Source organism: Agelaius phoeniceus, chromosome 5 (assembly GCF_051311805.1).
Source record: "Agelaius phoeniceus isolate bAgePho1 chromosome 5, bAgePho1.hap1, whole genome shotgun sequence".
Classification (NCBI taxonomy): domain Eukaryota; kingdom Metazoa; phylum Chordata; class Aves; order Passeriformes; family Icteridae; genus Agelaius; species Agelaius phoeniceus.
The window spans coordinates 17803843-17823997 of record NC_135269.1 but is presented as its reverse complement, the minus strand read 5'-3'; the positions used below and the strand labels follow the sequence as shown (position 1 = coordinate 17823997).

Below are 20155 nucleotides of genomic sequence, written 5' to 3'. Positions count from 1 at the left end.
ATTCACTGCTTCAGCCCAGAAAATATTTCCATTCTTATCCATAGCTATCCCAGAACCACCAAAACTGTTTTACTCATTGAAACATTGCAAATTTGAAAAGCTACACCTGAGGCCTACATGTGATATAATTTTGTCTTCAAAATCCATCCAAATCAGGGGACTTGGAGGAGGAGGGAACGATATGACTCCATATGGGCCAAAAAAGTCTGCTTACAGTGACCTGATTGCAAGCTAAAGTCTCAGGAAAATAAGCAGAACCATCTTACATTCCAGCTATTGCTACTGGGTACCCATTTTACAAAGTGAATTTGGCAACTATTTATAACAAAAAAAGCCTCAAAAATACCCCAAAACCAGACACTAGACTATTAGAAAGATATCAGCCCAGCTGTATGCTTAGCCTGATTGCAGGTTCCTTTCTTTACACTCAGCTGGACACTCTGAGAATGATGAGCACCTCTGTGATTACAGCTCTCCCGTGTGTTTTCCACCTATTTCACTGAGGAATAAAAACACTACAAGTGAGTCATTCCAGATTTCCTATCATGATGTTATCTGACTATCATGCCTCTTCCTAATAATTATTTTTGTATCCTGTACCCATGCAGATCTTCCTTTCAGTGGCATCCCTGAAGTCTCAGAGAGCAGAGGTCAATGTCCCTCATCCTCTTATTTTTGTCTGCCTTTCTCATTGTATTCCCAACTTTGCACCCTTGCTATTTATCTCGTGTACCCATTAGGGTCTGTATTCCCTCCATCCACTTTCAGATTAATAATATTTTAACTGTTTATCTCCCAGGATTATACAGAACCTTCCTTCTCCAGCCCACGGCTGCCCTCATGGTGGGGATTTCACCCTCACAGAGGAAACCAAATAAAAAAGGAGTGTTGCCTTTGCCAAGAGCCACTTCTGCAGAGACCATTTGGAGGGCCCTGCTATCCCACAGAACTTAAATTGGAAGCTCATTGGAACCTTTCAGCAGCTCATGATTTTACTTGAAAGAGAAGAAAAAAAAAAACAACACAGAGCTGTTGAGAGAAGTTTCCCAAGTGAAACTCAAGTCTCAGAAGGCAAGGAAAGGAGGTTCATTTTAAAACATAAACTGCTATAAACTATAGCACTATAAACTGCTGCTCTGGAATTGGGATAAATTTAGTATGGATTCATCACTGAGAAGTAACTTCTCCTGGTATGTGAGTTATCTGTGATCTTCTGAAGCTGTCTTCACTGGACTTTACAGAGGAATAAACAGGCTGGCAAATCTCACTGTGTACATGCTCTTGCATGGGAAAATCCAATTTAATCCCTGGAATTTCAGCTTTCCCTGTTCTGTTCTTAGCCAGGCAGCTGCTTTTAGGAAAATCTTTTATCTTCAGCAAGACAAGGAGCAAACAGTATGGACTGCATGTGATTAGAAGCAAAATTTCTACTGCAAACACAACTGCTTTGAGCTGTTTCAAACACCTGACTTATGCTAAAGAGTGTTGTGGGAGCAAAGGACAGCAGACAAGACAAAAAGGAATCAGAAATTAGAGGGCTAATTAGAGATCTAATAATAACCTAATAATAACCTTTTTTTTTTTTTTTTGGTCACAAATTCTTAAAAAGGTTTTTTGGTTTTCAAGTTTGAAGACCCCATATAGGAAAAAACATCTCCTTTGGGAGATCAACTCAGTGAGTCAAGAACTTTATATTTGCAATTTTTGTTTCCCATCTTTCAGTACTCTGCTGGCTGTCAAAGCAATGCACATTTCATGGAGCATGAAGAGTATCACTGTAGAGAAAGGGGAAAGAGCCACTGAGGTCACTGATGTGAGGGCAGATTTTGGGGTTGTAAGGTCAAGCTTTCATCATGTGGTGAGTGGTTCAATCTCTTTGGGCTGGAATCTTCTCCCACTCACCTGATGTGAACTGAGTGGACTTATCTGTAGACCAGCACTTTAACTTCTCTAAGTGTGACAAATGAAGAAAAAAGTCCTTACTTTTGCACTTTGATTGAGTGAAATTTTGTGGTATTTCACACTCATCTTGCATTTGCATATCATCAGATAAGTGTTAGGGTGGAGAACAGTCTAAATTTAAAATGTGTGGGGAAAAAAAAAAAAAGAACTGTTGGGCCACCTTAAGCACCAGACATTAGAAGGGAACCGGGACCATTCAATCTAACTTTTACATCCAGAGATGGAAAGATTAATTTCCTAAACTTCTGATCAAATAAAGAACAATCCACAGAGACAGAGGCTCTTCATGGGACACAATAATCTGGCAAAGTACTCAATCAGATAAAAAAAAAATATTTTTCTTATATTTTAAGAAGAAAGGATAAGTAGTTACGACCAAGAGAAAAAAATCCCATATTTTGAAGGACATTAGGAAGGGTGAGGGCAGAATATCTTACCAATTTACCAAAGTTCAGAGACTAGGTTTTTGGGAAAGTTGGAGGTTTGGAAGATGATGGAGCTTTTGTAAAAAATGTTCACTATCAGAGCTCTGCCCTGGTGCCAGGCTGTTTTAACCTTAAACTACCTAAAGGAATGAGATTCAATCATACAATTTTATCTTAATTTATCTATAGCAAAGGCATTTCTGTGCCTCATTTTGTGACTAAGATAAATTCTCTGACTTGTTGCAACTCCAAATAACATGAGATCCAAACTGGATCAATGCTACTGAAAGAAAATTGTATTATTTCCCTGAGTTATGTTCTGTGGAATCTGAGATATCAAAATAAAATTTCAAGTACTGATAAAAACCTTAATCTTGGTTAAGCTTTTCTGGCAACAGAGAAACAAACACAAGGCCTGTAGCACCAGGCTGAAGCACAACAGAGCTGTTACCTCAGTAGGGCTGGTATTTTTAAAATCCTATTCATTGTTCTTAAGTCTCTCACAAGCATCAGCTGCTCCATACTTTTCTTCCTTGTATGATTAAATTGACAAACACACTTTGAGATATGGGCTCTCATTTCAGGTATGTGAAAAACAACTGCTCACTTTGAAAATTTGAAAAGGTTTATTAAACCTTAACAAAAATAGAACAAAAGGACTACATAATGAAAAATTTGCAATGCAGGGAACTGGCCTCATGGCCGGTTCATCTTCAAGATGGATGCTCAGTGTTTTATACCCCTGGGCAGTGCATCAGTCAGCCCTGGCCCCTCCCAAAGTCTGTCAGTCAGCTCTTCTTTGCCATTTATCAGTGGAGACTGCTTTCTTGTAACTTGGTTGGAGGTCAGGTGTTGCCATACTGCCCCCCCAGGCACCAAGTTTTTCCATTCCCAGCTGCACCATGCAAGGGACACATGTGCAGCCTTCTTTGTACCTGTCCTAGACAACCCAGGCTGTCTGATGGCAACAATACGGGGGGGAGAAAGGGAACTATGGGGAAAACAGAGGACATCTAAACTACAATAACATAACTATACACCACTAAAGCTTTTCTTAATATTCACACAATAGTTTTCCCTCAATTGCAAGAGCAAATAATCTCATTATCCAACTATAACAGGTATATCTGGAAGGAAGATTGTCATTTCAAGAATGGAGATTAGAAATATAAAACTACCCTCCTCACAGATCATTCTTCATATTTTCACATCACTCTTTCAGCACAGGGTTGTGTTTAGTGCAGGACCTGTTTTCCCACAGCTTCCAATGGATTGCTAGAGGTGTTTTGGGAGTACAAGGACAGAGACAAGCTCACAAACAGGCTGATGGGAATCCTGGATGGGAGCCACAGAACGATGACCACATACATCAGACCAGGTCATCCTCTACAGTCAGATAAATTCACACTTATTTATTGTCAGTTTTTATCTTGATCACCAATGTGGTTTTATCAGCCTTTAACTCCCTGGAAAATGGGAAGTGTCTAATGCATTTTGAGTAAAAATGGAGCTAGTGGATAAAGTTATAAGAATGTTCTGCTGGATAACATGGTTTAGGTGACTGGAAACATCTCATCCAGAGCAATAAAGATTTGTTTCACCTTCTTGTCTGTTTTCTATGACACTTTCTACAAATAATATTATTCAGAGGTAACCATAATTTCCTATATATTCTATTCATGGCACTCTGTGCCATTTCAGCTAGGACAAAAATTGCTGGTTTATGAAACATTTCAGTTTGAGCTTTTGAAATTTTCAGTTATTTCCATTAAGTACTTTTACTTCTAAATTTGGGACAAAATGTAAGGGGGAAAATAGAAAAAAGAGAACTAGAAAAAACAGAAATTCTTCCTTCAACATTAAAAAAAAAAATTTTTAAGTGTTGGAACAAGTGACAATCTATAAACTGCTCTTATGCATCAAGCTACATCAAGAGAAAGCCAGAAGTATTTCTGAAAACAGTTTGTGTTTTATGTCGCACACACTTTGGTGTGCCTCACAATCATAAATTTATGTTGGAACAGAGCTGAGGTCTTTGTATTATTTCTAGACTCTTTTAAAAAGTGGTTACACTGCTAATGTGGCCTTTGAGTGAAGTTGATTTATTGACATTTCTTTCAGAAATGTCACAAAAACTGCTCTCATGCCATGGCTACCTGAGACAAAAGAGGGATGGAAATTTCCTGCACATCCTGCAGATTTTCACTGGAGATATTACCATCAGAATCCTGTTTAGAGATATCACCATCACTTCAGTCAGGCCCTTTAGTGAAAGGAAAAGCCTGATGAAATCACTTCACCCCATGAAAGAAAGATAACACTGTGCTGGCATCAGCCTGTTAAAATTCACTGGGATCAGTAGCCATGGAATCAATTGGTCACCGAATCCTAGTTGTTGCAGATTTTCCTTCTTTTCCCTTTTCTTATGTGCAGTTGTTCCGTGACTAACAGAGACACATTTCCAGCACAAAGCAGATAGGATAATGGTGAAGGAGCAGAAATGGGAGGTGATTTTCACTTCATCCCATCCTCATATCTTGGGAGGTTTAAGCTGGTCACCAAGGGCTGTTCTCACTTGCTTGAGTACTCTCTTTGGGAGATTCATTTCACTGAATTTTTGGAGCTTCAGGGTTTGGTATTTTTCCTAAGCCATTCCCTATTACTTTCTTCCCTCCTGTACAACCTTCTTTCCCAAAGCCTTTCATACCTTCCTTATAAGGCTGTTCACAGCCTATTCCTTTAGGAATTTGGTACATTTATTGGCTAAGATGGATCTTTGGGGCTGACTTGTACACAGAGGAAGGGAGGTTGTGTAGCCTGGAAACAACTTCCACTTAATCAAAGCACCTTCCTCAGAATGGACTTCCTGTGTCCAAGGGGAGAATAAGAGAATAATCTTACCTTATTTTCACATGATTCACCTGCTTATCAGCAATTCCATCTTCTTGGCCTGGAGCCATGGCAAAAGAATTCATTATTTTTCCATGTCCCATCCATTCTCTTATAGTGTTTCTGCTTTTCCTTGGACTATATCTCTCCAGAGAATGATTTCCCCTCATGCCTATCCTCAAACTATGGGTACCATAAAAAAGATGAACATTCTTTCACCACACAACCACTTGTAAAGACCCTTCTAGGCCTGAGTTTCCTTTTTTTTTTGAGGGTGAGTCAGGAGATACTTAGCTAGGTTTTATTCTTAGAACCTTCTTATATCGTGAATAAAGTAAGTTGTGAGAAGAAATTTTTATTCAGATTCATATCAGTGCAAACACAGAGAATGGCAAAGCTTACCATGGAGTTCTGAAGTGCTCATCTCAGAGAAGGGAAGTTTTACCAACAATTCATATGGACAGAGCCAGGGAAGTCAGAGTTTTAGCTGTCACATTTACTCAGCTCCACTAGTCTGGATGGTCAGTTTTAAAAACTGCCATTAACTGTTGCCTGTCCCTTTCTTTTTCCCACCAGCTCTTGCTCATATTCCTCACAGAAAACCTATTAGATGATCAAAGGTAAGTGATAAAAGCTGCCTTTCTGCACTGCATTCTGGTGTATCAAAGTGCTTTAAACACACCTTATTAAAAAAAAAAAAAAAAAAAAGAAAAAGAAAAAAAGAAATTATTTTATATTAGAGTTTTTTCTTCCAGAATCTCAAACCTTGCCTAGCAAAACACCAATTTAAGTGAAGAAAAGTTGGGACAGCAATGGACTCTTGGACTCATTCCCTTGATAGTTATTTGTACTTCAAAGCTTTTCAGTATGGGCTTTATTTGTGGCAATTTCCCAATGAGGCTGAGCAGGGATTGCCAGTTTGGCAAAACAGGGCAAAAAAAGCTACTGAGGAAACCATGTCCCTCACATTTAAAGATCTGTACTCTTCCTGCTATGTCTAACAAATATGTGCTGGGAGCAGCCTGCTTTTTTGTCACACTAATGAGCACAAAAAGAATGGAAAAATCAAGGAAAGTTAAAGCAACCCAGAAATTACCCTGGGTGTGGTGTTGAGCCCAGAAATTCTCCACCTCTCCACCTGCATAGCCAGGCAGTGCCAGTGGGGCTCAGGGATGCATGATAGAGGATGAAGAATGGCATTGGGAAGGCTCTGAAAGGAGAATTTTGATCTCTAGTCCATCATTCTCCTAGCATAAGAGCAAAGTATACCTGAGCAAAGGTAGCAATTTCTGGAACCAGACAGAAAGGGGTTTGGTCTTACACCCTATTCGCCTGTCAGCCTGAGCTGTGCAGGGTCAATGAGAGAAAGAGTTGAAAGAAACTTGCTCAGAGATGTTTCTGTGGCTGCCCCATCCCAGGAAAAGTCCAACGCCAGGTTAGATAGGGCTCTGAGCAACCTAGTGGAAAGTGTCCCCCATGGCAGGGGGTTGGAACTGGATGGGCTTTAAGGCTTCCAACCAAAGCCATCCCATGATTCTGTGAAACTCATGGAATACCAGGGTATGGAATTCTAGCAATCAGGAGGTTTTGTGCAAATTCTTCACTGACAGATGGGATTTCTTTTCCCCCTCAGTCTTGTTTGTGACTCTCTGCTGAGGTGCTCACACAGGTATCTTGGCTCCACACTGTTGCAGTGAGTTGTCCTGTTTAAGCCAATCCAAATAACTGGTTATCCTCCAGAGAGGTTTGTAACCTCCAAGCAGATGAGGGATGATAGCTGTGCTCCATTTATAAAACAGTCCTTAGCCAACACACAAACTGCACTAAGGCTGCTGTTGCCCCTTCCGTCCCCAAAGGCTGCTCCGCTCATTCCTCACCCTCTGACACTTCTCCTTCCCTGAGCGTTAGAATCCCGGTTCAGATGTCCTGGAGGATGGCCTGTGGCAGAGAAAGGAGCACTCTGCTGTGCTTCCTGAGCAAGAAGAGAAGCAGTCACACCTCATTAGCTACTGAAGCACACATCTGTGCCCAGCTTCCACACTGGCATCCATCTCATCAATGGGCAGGAATGAGGCAGACCCCAGAGTGAGCAGAGGAAAATTAATTTGTGCCTTCTATCCCATCTTCTTCCCAAAAGCTGCTTTGAGCTTTGCTCTTTAATGACAGAAACTACTGGCCCTTGACTCAGCCAGGATTCAGCATGGTTTAATAAGGTCACAGAATGGTTTGGATTGGAATGGACCTTAAAGACCACCTCATTCCAACCTCCTGGCCTGAGCAGGGACACCTTCCACCAGACCAGGTTGCTCAAGATACTTATTCCTTCCTTCTCCTGGTTGGCAGAGAGAGGATAAGGGAACACTCTCCCTAGATGACCCCTCAGCAGCAGCACTGATCCTGGCACTGCTAAAGAGACCGATTTTGGCCAGTCATGTGCAAAAAAGCTCCCACCCAGCCACATTCCCCCCAACACATTAACTTAGCCTCACTCCGAACACCAGGTTCAACTCTGGTCTGAAAGGCACTTTTATACCCAGAAGCACATGAGCACAGAGCTCCTCTGCCCTGGCTTTGTGTGTGAGGCAGGTTCAGGGCCTGGGTGAAAGATTTGACTACACCTGAAGTTGAAGCAGGATGCTCACTGCAGCACTGGACCTGCTAATCTCTGCCACTAGGAAAATCTGCCTGACCCTGTCTAGAATCTATTCAATATTTTCTTCCTTTGCCTTCTGCAAATTGCATAAGTGGGGAGCCCCTTGGAAGCAGAAAAGAGGGGCTGTGGTGGCAGCTGCTGCTCCCTAGGAAAGAAAGAAAAGGGAGCAGTGAGTGGAAAGGGACTGTCACAACCAAAGTGGCTTTGCTGCAAGTAAAGGCTCTCCAGCTGGGACTGCGTGGGAGGGAGCAGAGATTCTGCCAGCAAGCAGAAAGGTGGAGGATTTGTCTTGATGTGATTATGTTGTTTTTTTTTTTTAAGCACGAGCTAGTTTTATTTCTCCTGTGGCCCCTTCCTCCTGCAGAGCTCTTGAAGGTAAGAGTTCACAGCTCTTGAGACAGACTGGGCAGACAGGGCTTGCATCAACAACCGAGAATTTTAAACCAAGAGCAAAGAATCCAACCAAAAGTATCCCCTCTCTATCATCAACAAAACATTTTTGGTTATTATCAGATTTCTCATCTTACGACAGCTCTTGTGTCCTATCCACAGAGACAAGTGTGTGTGGGTCCATGCATGAGAGACAGCAAAATGACAGCTGAGATCCTTTGAAAGTTGTCAAAATCCAACATAATTTCAAAACGATGTTTTGGGGTGAAAGAATAATAAAAATACCCCTAACAAGTTGAACTCTTCGTGCTTCTTTCCCACCGTCAGTTTGTCAGCACTCTGAACAGGGTGAGAACAGCTCTCTCAGAGCACATAATTAATATTTTCTGCCTGCATCTGCTGTACCCAGGCAAAAACTGCTTCCAGCCCTGCTCCAGCCTCACATCTCCCAGTGCAGTTAATGTGCTGAGAGGCATTGTTTTGCCCTAGTAATCTTGTTTACACATTTCCTCTGCATTTTATTTTCTGTAATCTCATTTGCTAGCCTGAAAAGTAAAAACAAACAGAATGAGCTACTAAGAACAAAAAAGAAAAGGAAGCAGGCTTTCAGGAATGCCCCTGCTCATCTCACATAGGCAGGAATGTGCTTTTCCACTGCTGCCATGTGAGGAATGGCACCTCTGTCTCAGTGTTCCTGGGTCCTGCCTGAATTCCCGAGTGGGCAGCACAAAGTGCAGGGATTTGCGGGCAGTTAATTCAGATAATTGTATTTTCCTGCTGCCTGTGGAACGGAAACACTGGAGCTCCGGGGGCAGAGGATTCCACGTGCGCTCGCCTGCCGTATGTAGTGCACCAAATGCCTGCAGCTGCCCTCCCCTGATCCCATCTGTTGGAGATTGATGTTGATTTTGCTCATCTTGCCTCCTGAAAAGCCAGCAATAATAATGAATGAACTCAGCATTCAGCAGAGTGTTGGCAGCCAAATCAGGCTGATGGCAGGCACATTCTCTGCAAGGTTCTTTTGCTGCAAACATGCTCACAAGGGGATGGGACTGGATCCTGGGATTAAGAATCCGGTCCTAGACAGATTTTTGCACCACCTTCACCTCGGTGGATTTCAGTCCATCACTCTTCTTATCATTAGGTGGCTTCTGTTGTGTTTACCTTGGATCTTTTTTCCTGTAACTACAGGCACAAAGTTCAAGCACAGAGCTAGGTGCTGGTTAAGAACAGTCAACTTCTAAGCAAAATCCCCTTTTCAGGTTGAAGATATTTTCATCTAAATTTAATCTTTTATTGCAAATTAAAAGCTGATAAATAGAATAAAAATTATTTGATTAGCCTAGTCTGAAACTCAAGCTTATTAAACCATTGACTTGCTTCCTATGCTCTAATAATAACAAGGAGAAGCTGAAAAGAAATTAATGAACGTGCTTTTGGCAAAACAGCAGCAGTAGCTCACCTAAAGAAGATGCCTTATTAATAGAAACCTTAATTAGAAGCCAGCCCCAGCTGTTTGTTTACAGGAACAAATCTTGTTTCTGATTAGAGATGTCTAGATGTGTATACTATGCCTCCAGGATGTAAGAGGAATCAGGAGCTGTCATTCTGGTGGACATGAGAAAATAGAGCTCCACTCAGTTCAGTGATGGAGGTGTAGGTAGGTCAGAGAAGCCACCTGTCCCCATCACCACTGTCACCACTCACAATCCTCAGGCTTCTCCCAGGAGGTCCTATTGCCCATTCCTTGTGTTAAATAGCCCACAGCTTGAGTTGGTTCAGCCTTTGTTCTATTTAAATTCGACATTTTGCAATTTGTATGATTTAAAATCCTGAACAGAGGCTTGGCATACAGCATTAAACAGACAAGGACCAGAAATGTCCTTCTCTCTTTGCTTTGTAAACAGTTGTATTTGATGGAGTCTTACTTGCAGCAAGGACATGTTCCCAACACACTGAAAATGACAGAAAATTTCCCACTGACTTCACTAAACCTTTGAGACCCAAAGGAATATTGCAGTAATAAAAAGCCAGCATTGTACAATGGCCTCAAGTTTCTACTGGCACTGAATGTCTTTTCCAAAGAAAAAGCCAAAAAAAGCTGAATCTCCCCAAAGCAGGAGAGGCACTGAATGGTTTCATGCCCTTGCTCTGAGGGACTTTAATGTCCATGAATGCTCAGAGCACTCAGAATTTTGATAAGTTGACTCTAAGATCAAAGCCTGTTTCCAGACTCAGAAATCTCCTCATTAAAGCCTCAGTCCTGCATCCATTTGTGCATCTGTTCATGTCAGTCAAGACTATGCCTCAGCACAGAACTGAGCACCTCACTGGATCTATCCAGCAAAAGAAAATCAGGGGAGTTGCAAGGAATGGGAAGATCCACATGACAAGGATGAAGTTCTCTAGTTAAAGGCCTAAGGCTTCCATCAACCCACAGATCTCCCAGGTCATGGTACTCTTTTCCTGAGTAGAGAGGGTTACAAAAAAACCCAAACAAATTCCTTCAAAAAGTTTGTGATTCACAGAAACAAGTTGCATTTAAATGCAGGTAAACTCTGAGGCATTCAGTGAGCAAAACCAGAAGATCTCCACTAATGTCAAGGAAATGAGGCTGGTTCATGCCAGCTGGGAATCTGCCTAAAGGACTCTCACAAGGCAGGGCCAGGTCCTACAGCATCCAGTTCCAAGAGCTGCACAGGGAAGTACTGGTGAAATGGGTGACACTCCACTGATTCATGTAATATCAGTTCTAAATTTAGCCATGGATGAGAACTGAAATAAAGAAGATAAACCTTTATGGAGCAGGAAAATCTACCTTTCAAGTCCAAAAAGACTTATGAAGAATTATTCCTGAGCTGAGCTTACCACTTGCTGGTAATTTTTCACCGTCTCAAATCCCACATCAGAAGATTTTCAGGCTGTGACAGACACATATAGACATAGAAATAGATATAAATATAGATTAGCACATTTAAAATTATCAGTCATTATTATTCAGAAACTGTTATCACTGTCACGCACACGGGGCATGGTTCTGAAGAATGGGGACATTATTTTATTGAGTTAGAGAGATGGGAAACAGGCATAAAGAATACAGGTAATGAACATATTTGAAATAGCAATATAAACATAAACAGAAAAATGTTCAAGTCAAAGTCACATGAAAAATTAGACTAATCTTCAGATGCATTCTAGACTTGTATGTACAGCATTTTTATGGTAAAAGTAGAAATACAAACTCCAGAGATGCAGCACATCTCAAGAATACAAAATAAATAAAGATGAGCGCCAATAAAAGAAAGAGAACAAACACTTGAATCTTCTTCTAGAATTATGAGAAAGTTTGATATGTAAGAAGCAGGGGATAAGATGCCCAATCTATGACAAGAACTCAATTTATTTCCAAACAAAAGCTCAAATGATAAAGTCTTGTGCCTAGGAGTGAGTCCTAAAGCATTTAAACTTTTCTCACTCCTGTTGTGAAGCTGAAGTATTCTTCTATGAGAGAAACCTTGGAGCAGACCAGTGTTTCAGCAATCCCAGTGAAGGAATCCAATTCTGGGGATGATGGGGACATCACAGTTATTTATCCAGAAGGAAGTTTTTCAGCAGCTTCTAACCCAAGATGACTTGAGAACAAGGAATAGGCTGGTTTGGTTTCAGACTCTGCAGCAGTGTCTTCCTAATGGTCAGTGTCTGCAGGAGGAAGGCAATCAGGACAGTGTCATGCAAAAAGCTGCATTGATTAAGGAGGAAAAACCATTAGGCTCTACACTGGACACAAAATTATGGCTTAGAACAAAGTGGAAGGTGTCCTTTCCCATGGTGGGGGGTTGGAACTAGAGGATCTTTAAGGTCCTTTCCCACCCAGGCCATTCCATGATTCTCTGATTCTCTGAAAGATTCACCATTATTTCACTTCCCTTTCAAGAGTGTTACAATTAATTGAGTGACACTGAGCACCATCAACAGTTTTCCTGCTGGAAGTTTCTCCCTCATCAATTTGTTTGCATAACCAAATATCCTAGAGACAAAAAAAACCAGCCCTGTTTCCACTCCCACAATCCTTGCAAATTAGATTTTTATGGTAGATTTTTCCTCTCCAGAAAAATAGGTCAGTTCCCCTGCAGTAATGCACACAGTCTGAGGCCCATGTTTCTGCTTGGAATGAGCACACATGGAATGCAAGTGCCCCTTGAAGCTGGGCATCTGCACATGCCACCCTCTCCTTTAACTGGTCAAGTAACTATTTGCAGATTTCCCCTGCCTTCAGAGCTGAAGCAAGGCCTAAATACTTAAGCCTTTTTCTACTTCCAATCTCCCTCTCTGAAAATATGGACCATAAATATCCTCTCCCAGGAGATTAGTCCTGGAACCTTATTGGGCTTAAAGTTACATTTGAACAATGTCCTAATAAAAACAAATAGTAAATAAAGTGTGTTCCAAGGACATCAAATCATGATTACAATGACTTCCATTTTTGTAGAACTTCCAAAATAAATCTTTCTTTCTTTATGCCTTGGAAAATAAAAAAGACTTGGTATGCGGGAATAAGTTAAATAGATGGAAATATAAAAGTAAAAAATAACAGGAGATTGCTTAAGAAGAATATTTAAAACCAGAAAAGTTATTCCCAAGCAGCTTCCCAGGCAGCTTCTGTAAGACAAAATAGAAAAGAAAGAAGTAGAAACAAAGGGATTTTTCAGCTCAGTGGGATGAAAGAAGTTGGTTTCAATGGGGTCTGAAAGGGAGCAAGGACGACTGTGGCCATAACTGCACACCTGAACCACATGATTTTACACATACACACATCCCCCTTAAATCCATCATAATTGAACAGTGACTTCTTTCAGTGTGTGTGCAAACACTTCACTTCATAAAGCAGCCCTGAAAGGGCAAAGAGGAGAGAGAGCCCTACAAATATTGCTCATTCACCCTGTGGGTCCTGCAGCATGGGGACCACACAGCCACATCCCTGCCTGTCTCAGAAGGCTGTTCCCCAGTTTTGGTAAAGTTTTACAGTCTTGAAAGTGAACTTAAGCCCAAAGGTGACGTACATGAAAAAAAAAGAAACAACAACAAAAAAAAAAAGCAGCAAAACTAAATCCTTTGGAAAGGTTTTGAAGTGAATCTGTGTGAAATGAAATAAACAGTTCTCCCCACTCTGAAATACCAAAGGCAGTTTCTGTCAGAAGAGCTCCCCACATGTTAATCTGCAGTGAAGCCTCAGTGCCAGAGTTGGCACCCTTTGAAGTTAAAGGAAAAGCTCCTCCTGTCTTTATGGTGCCCAGATTCCTTGCTGGATTGAAAAATATCAGAGGTTTCCTAGGCTCCCAAGAGCTCTCTGAAGATCACTGTCCAGTGATTAGAGGAAATGTCAAGGGGACTGGGTTAGAAATCTCACAGTGGCTGAGCTGGAAATGCTCCCTAGAAGGGATCCTGATTTGGTTGTGAATGATCTCAGAACTAGGCTTATCAAATCTGATGGCAGATTTGAGTAGAAAAAGAGAGATTCACATCTCAAAATAAAATATTTGGTGCTTTCTTTTTTTAATTTTATTTTATCAATTCTACTTTTCTTCCTTTTTTCTCCCTACTGATTTATGTTAGCTAGAATCAAACTTGAGTATTATGTGGGTTTTTCATGGTATTTTCATACTCTTCTCCTTTCTTTTCTCCTTTTGAAGGAAGAAGGAGAGGAAAAAAAAAGGTTGGAAAATGAAATGGACTTCAGTAATTTAAATTTTGAATAAATATTTTTTTTCAGGTGATGTCAAACTAACTGAAATTGACATTTAATTAACTGAAATTTACATTTCCATGTAAACATGAAAAATATGAATGTAGCGTTTTGACGCTCTTTGATTACGTATTTTCTACAGCAGGAAAGGAATGTCGTGATTAAGAATTTTCAGCCAACTTGAGGCAGGAGTATTAGGAGTCCCTGCAATCTGGCATCCTGAGCCATAATCTTTCTGAGTAGCACAGAGGGATCTGTTTTGAGCAGCAGAGCATCTACACTACAGCAGAGTGCTGCCTGTAATACAAGTGAGGATAACACAGGGCAGGAGATTAATATTCTGCATCACACTGGGCTCTGTTATTTTTATCCTGCTGTTTCCTTCACTCACCATCTCATGACTCACACCCTCCCCACACTGGAATTTCTGCCTCAATCTCATGGCTCACTGGTGTCTTAGGGAAGCCGTGGAGAGCTGTCTGGAGAACATCACTACTGCCTGAGCTCCAGGTCACTCTGGAGAACACAGAGAGGCAGCAGAATTTACTGGTTTATCACACACCTCCTCTGGCTGTTGCAAACTGTCTTCAGCACTTGTAAGGGTTGCAGTTCTTCCTTGTTTTTACAGCCTTAGTGACATGTCTGGATGCAAGTCCCAGTTCCAGACATTCTCATGGATAGCTGGCACTGCACCAGCCTTTAGTAAAAGTACAGGGCTCAACCTGTGAGGGGGGAAAGGGCTCTTGAGAGACAGGTGAATGTAATTCAAGATGAGTAAAAGAGCTGCTCCTTACATGTTTCTTGGTTATCACCTCAGGGATATGGTCCTCGATGCCACACTAGCAGGGTTGATGCTTCCTGAGGCAAAACCACAATTCCCTGATGTGGGATGGGAAGGCCAGGTCACAGGAGGAACTGGATGTTGAAATCCTTACTAGTTGCACATACAGCTATGGTGATCCCAAATGCAGAATATCAAAACCCCAGTGCAGTCTCCTGCTGTAGAATCCTGCACTCTCATTTCCCAGGGGATTCAGTTCCCCAAGTGCCTGGACTCTGGCTTCTCTTTAAATCCAGAAGTAACACGGAGTTTGCCAGTTAGGAACCTAAATTCTACCTCCTCCCAGAAATGAGGCTGATCAGAGGAAGCATAATTATTTTTTCTTACCTCCTCATGGAGTGATGACAGCCCCTGCTCAAGAATCCAAATTCCCTCCTTTCCCTCTATCTGAACTTCCATCTATATCTTCCTGAGGGCATTTCCAAACCAGTTGGAAGCCAACAGCACAGAAGGTTCGCTCTTTATGTGAACAAGCAAATATTCTCTAGGCTAGAGGGAGTACTTCAAGCAGCAATTGGACACCATATCATTCTTCAAAAAAAATATTCATACTAGAAAATAACAGACAAATCTCACTCTACATGTTTCCTCCTCTTTTGCCCTGCCACTTTCAAAAAATGAGCTTTATTGAAAGATGCCAAAGAAGCCTTGTCCACAGAATATTTACAAAAAAAAGGCATTTATCTGGGGAAAGGGGAATAAAATCCTAACTTAGCTGTGGAAATTCTACTCAGTAGCAAGATTCCCTTCACACAGGTACTGAAGCAATGGGCTCTCCAGTACCTTTGAGTGTATCTAGCCAAAGTAATGCCCTTTTTTGCTGAGAAGGTAGGTAGGTGTCAGCCTGGTTCTAGAGTCAGTTTAGCAGAAGGATCACTTGTGATCCATAGTGTTATTCCAGCTTTCCCAGGAAAAGGTAGCAAAGGATGTCAAAGAGCCCTTTCTCACAAGCTTTTAGATCCCCTGGCCTCCTGCTTTTTCTTTTTGCTCCCATCTGGCTCTCCAGGTAACACTGGAAAACATAAAGCATGTTTTATTTCTGTGGATGTTTTGTTGTCCAGATTTGTCCTGGGGCAAACTTCCTACCCCCTCACATCAACTCAAGTCCTTCTCGTGGACTGTTGATGATGACTCAGAACAGTCAATGAGCCTTTTGTTGGTGACGCAGCCTCATCCAGCAGAGACTTTGTTGCTCAGAACCCGAACACCAGCTCAAGTCACCCATCACATGCCCTGCCCTCTCCTCTTGTCCCTCCCCAGCATAACTGGCTGCCTGGAGGGGGACAGATGAGCATGATGGAGCAGGAAGGCTGACAGCTTGCACACCCACACCACATCCAAATGCCAGGTCTCCCAGAATCCAAAGGGCAGAAGCTTCCCTCAGTCCACCCTCAGTCTAGAAATGTGACCGCAACACAACAGTCATGCCCTTCCTCTCAGACAATTCTTCCAGCTGGAGGATGATCAATGTGAGAGCCCCAGGAGAGGCTGAGGAGGATGTGATTACTGACCTGAAATGAAGCCTGTGCACACTGCAGGAGAAGCTTCCACTAAAATCTCTTCCACTGGAACACTGGAATCAGCACCTCAGGACAACAAATGCTGCTGCAGTTTGAAAGATGATTACCAAAAAAAAAAAAAAAAAGCTAAAGGGAATTGGAGCAGCCAGAGAAAATCTTGTTAATGCAGCAGTGTCCTGCTGTGAGCTTTCTGTTTAACAGAGAGGCTCCTTGGTACTAAAGTTTTTGCTGTCAAACACCTGTCAGCAGTCCTTTAAAGTAAGGTTTGTCCTGAGCTGCAACCTCCTGTCTTGAACCTGTCTTTGTCTGCAGCTGTTCTAAGCAGACTCTATGAATCCAGAGGAACCCTTTCCATATCTTACTTCTCAGCTCTGTCTTATCACCTGAGGTGCACAGAAGGTCAGGAAAGGACGTAAAAATATCTCAAAGAGGATGTCAAGAGGATGGTGCCAGGCTCTCTTCAGTGGTGCTCAATGAGAGGACAGGGAGCAATGGCCATAAACTAAACACAAGTTCCAACTCAGCAGAAGAAAGAATTTCTTTCCACTGAGGGTGGCAGAGCACTGGAACAGCTGCCCAGGAAGGGCCTGGAGTTCCCCCTCTAGAGACATTCCCAACCTGCCTGGATGTGTTCCTGTGTCGCCTGCTCTGGGTGACCCTGCCTGGGCAGGGGGGTTGGACTGGATGAGCTCCAGACGTCCCTTCCAGCCCTAAGGATTCTGTGAAAGCCATCACTCAGAACAGTCAGGAAATGACTTGCAAAGAGCAGCTTTTCATTCACGTGAAGCTGGTCTCTGCACTTCCTCCCAGTCTTTTCCAAACACAAGGAAAAGAATATGCAGGGACACTTTTGTCAAATGGAATAGAGCAAAGCAAGGGACTTTCTCCATTAACTGTTTTTTTCTGGAGGGTGTTAGGTGCTTGGAAGATACATTTTTCATGGAAACATTTCTGATTCAATCCCGAGTTCTCTGGCAAAGGTTTCCTCAATCATATGTGAGATGAACTGTTTGCCACTTCTCACAGATGGTAACCTGCACTTCCTACAAGCTAGAGCAGGGGGGTTCATTTTAAACAAGATTTTTAATATTTCAGGAAAAAAAAAAACAAAACTAGTGTGATTTCCTTCTAATGATTCAGAAGAAGGAGTTGCAATCCAGAGGGTAAACTAACTACTAAAATGCATATAATCACTATGATTTCCAGAGAGCAATGATCAAAATTGCCTCACATCTATACACTGCATTCCTGGAACTCAATCTTCATGGCAAATGAATGCCTACCATTGGATAAAAATGTCATCTGGCACTGAAAACAACAAAGAAGGATGGTAATTCCTCGCTCAGAGCATCACTGAAAAGCACTTAAAATTATTGATGTAAGATTAAAGCCTTAAAAATAAAACCACATCATTAGAGAGCAGGAATTTTGCCTTGAACACAACGTGTCACCAGTTTCAAGACAAGTATAGTTCTATATTTAGAACAAGAATCAATGGGAAAGGAATCTGAAAAACCAAAATATCATACTCGATATTTTGTCATAAGAAACATGTGAGATATTTCTCCATCTCACAAAGAGTTTCTGTCCTAAGAGGAAAGGTTCACAGTTTGCTTTTTCAAGAAACTACAAATTTTGTACTTTCTAGTATTAACTGATTTATGCAAATTTTATACTTATCCTGTCCATAAATTAATGAGTTGCCAATCTTGCTGTATTTTAAGTCAGATCAGCACCAGATGGAGAGCAGAATTGCTTAATAAGGGGTTTTATCAAAAGAGTAATTAAGCAAATAAACATCTGAAATCCAGTGTCAATACTGACAAGTCTAACAAACTTTCCTAAGGAACTACCTGATTCTGTGGTGGCTGGATTCAGTTTTAAGTTCTTGGCAGAGATCAGTATCCTACACTTGAACTATGCTATCCAAAATGTCTAAACTGAGCCCTGAGCTCAGTTCTGACCCCTGTGAAAAAGGAAAAATAAGAGACCACCAACCAAGTGTCTTCTACTGTGTCAGGACTGGGACTTACTGGTTTTGAGTAAGATATTGGCAAATACCTAAAGTGCACCCTTTGGCTGCCATGGCAAGGCCTAGATTAACTCTTTCACCTCCAGCTTAATTAGACCAGCCTTGGTATGTTCAGCAGTATCAGAGCAATGTTTCTGTGGCTTTGCCTTTCCTCTGTTCCTGCTCCCACACAGGCTGTGTGAGCACAGACTTTTGCTCTGTGAACTGGGAATGTAGACCAGGAGCACCTTGCCATCAGAAAAAACACAGGCTTTATTGAAACAACAGCAACTCCCCTCATGAAATGCAGCATTGGGTCGGGTTTGCCTATGACAAAGGCAAATTTAGGCTGGCACAAGGCAGTGTTGAGTCTGACAGTGTGTGACTTCCACAGGTGCTGCTAGAGCTTGTGGGAGGTGTTGCTGTGACTCATGGAGGCTAGCAGAACTAACAGGGCAGCATGGTGAGACAGCCTTGTTAATGACTCTGGTGGCTGTAGGAAGAACCAGGCCATTCACAAACTGAAAAGGGACAAAAGATTTTTCAGGAAAGTGCATGGGAGCAGCCACAGCTTCTATGGGCAACTGTGCCAGGGCCTCACCATCCTCACAGGCAACAATTTCTTCCTAACAGCCAATCTAAACCTGCTCTCTGTCAGTGTGAAGCCATTTCCCCTTGTTCTGACACTACATTTGTAAAAAATTTCTCTCCATCTTTGTCCCTTCAGGTACTGGAACAGATTTGTTCCTGTGAAGCCTGCAACTGCTTCAAGAAAGGCTGAATGTCCCCTCTCTGTGACACACCTGGTGTAATCATGGTAGAAGACCAGGCAAGTCCCCCTGGTGCTTGTGTTCCACTGAATATTTTAATTTTCTTTGGAAAGACAGAAATGAGACAGAGTAGTCTACCAATGATCAATTCATTTACAGTAGTTAGGATAAAAGGAATGTTGAGATTCTTCAGAGAAAGAGGAAAAAGCTGGGTGAACATGCAGCAAAACGGCCAGTTGAATTTGCAGCTGCATAACGTGTTAGAAAAAATCCTCACATATATCACAGAGATCTAAATTTTTGTCTGAGTTCTGAATAAAAACATTCTGGGTATTTATAGTGATGCTGGTTAAAAAGAAGCCAGCCCAGATTTAAATCTGAATCAGGCTAAAACTTAACCAACAGTGAATATTCAAGAGACCTGGCTGCCACCACTTAGAATTTAGAGTCAGTGCTCTAAATTCCACCTATGAGAGACCACCAGTAAAGAGTTTCACTACCTGCAAAGTGAAGGCTTGAGTTCACTACACAGGGTGCAGTCACAGCTGTAATGGTGACAGGATGCATGAGAAAAAGAGAGTGAAAGTGAAAATATCATCTTTACAGTAATCTGTGGATCAGCCCATTTTAGGATCCAGCTTTAGGTGCTGGAGCTTAAAGCTGGCTAAGAAGCCTTACAGGAGATGTGTGAATGATCCACAGCAGAAAATTTAAAAGCTGGTAAAGGAATTACTTTCTAACAAAAGATGTAATTAGGCTACGGAACTTAGTGACAGAGGTAATTCAGAGAAGCCAAAAACTGAACTGGATTCCAAAGGGCCAGGACACTGAAGGAAATACGCAGACTATAAATTACAAAAAATAAAAACATGGAATAGATTGCTATTCCAGCTATCTTTTCAATAATCTGGCATGCTGTGAATCTACAAAAGGTCTTTACGTATCAGTTCA

The 20155-nt window shown here is 41.7% G+C and overlaps 1 protein-coding gene across 7 annotated transcripts in view; it reads right to left on the bottom strand.

Annotated features, from left to right (window-relative positions):
* LOC129119895 (potassium voltage-gated channel subfamily A member 5) overlaps window positions 1–20155 on the bottom strand; it is a 197799-nt gene that overhangs the window by 159464 nt on the left and 18180 nt on the right. The window contains exon 2 of one of the 7 annotated variants that reach the window (XM_077178436.1): window positions 11355–12058. The exons of 5 other annotated variants lie outside the window; for them this stretch is intronic. The gene's annotated coding sequence lies outside the window, so the exon portion shown is untranslated. Of the gene's footprint in view, window positions 1–11354; window positions 12059–20155 lie in introns of those variants that run through there. One more of the 7 variants, XM_077178430.1, reaches the window with a different exon arrangement.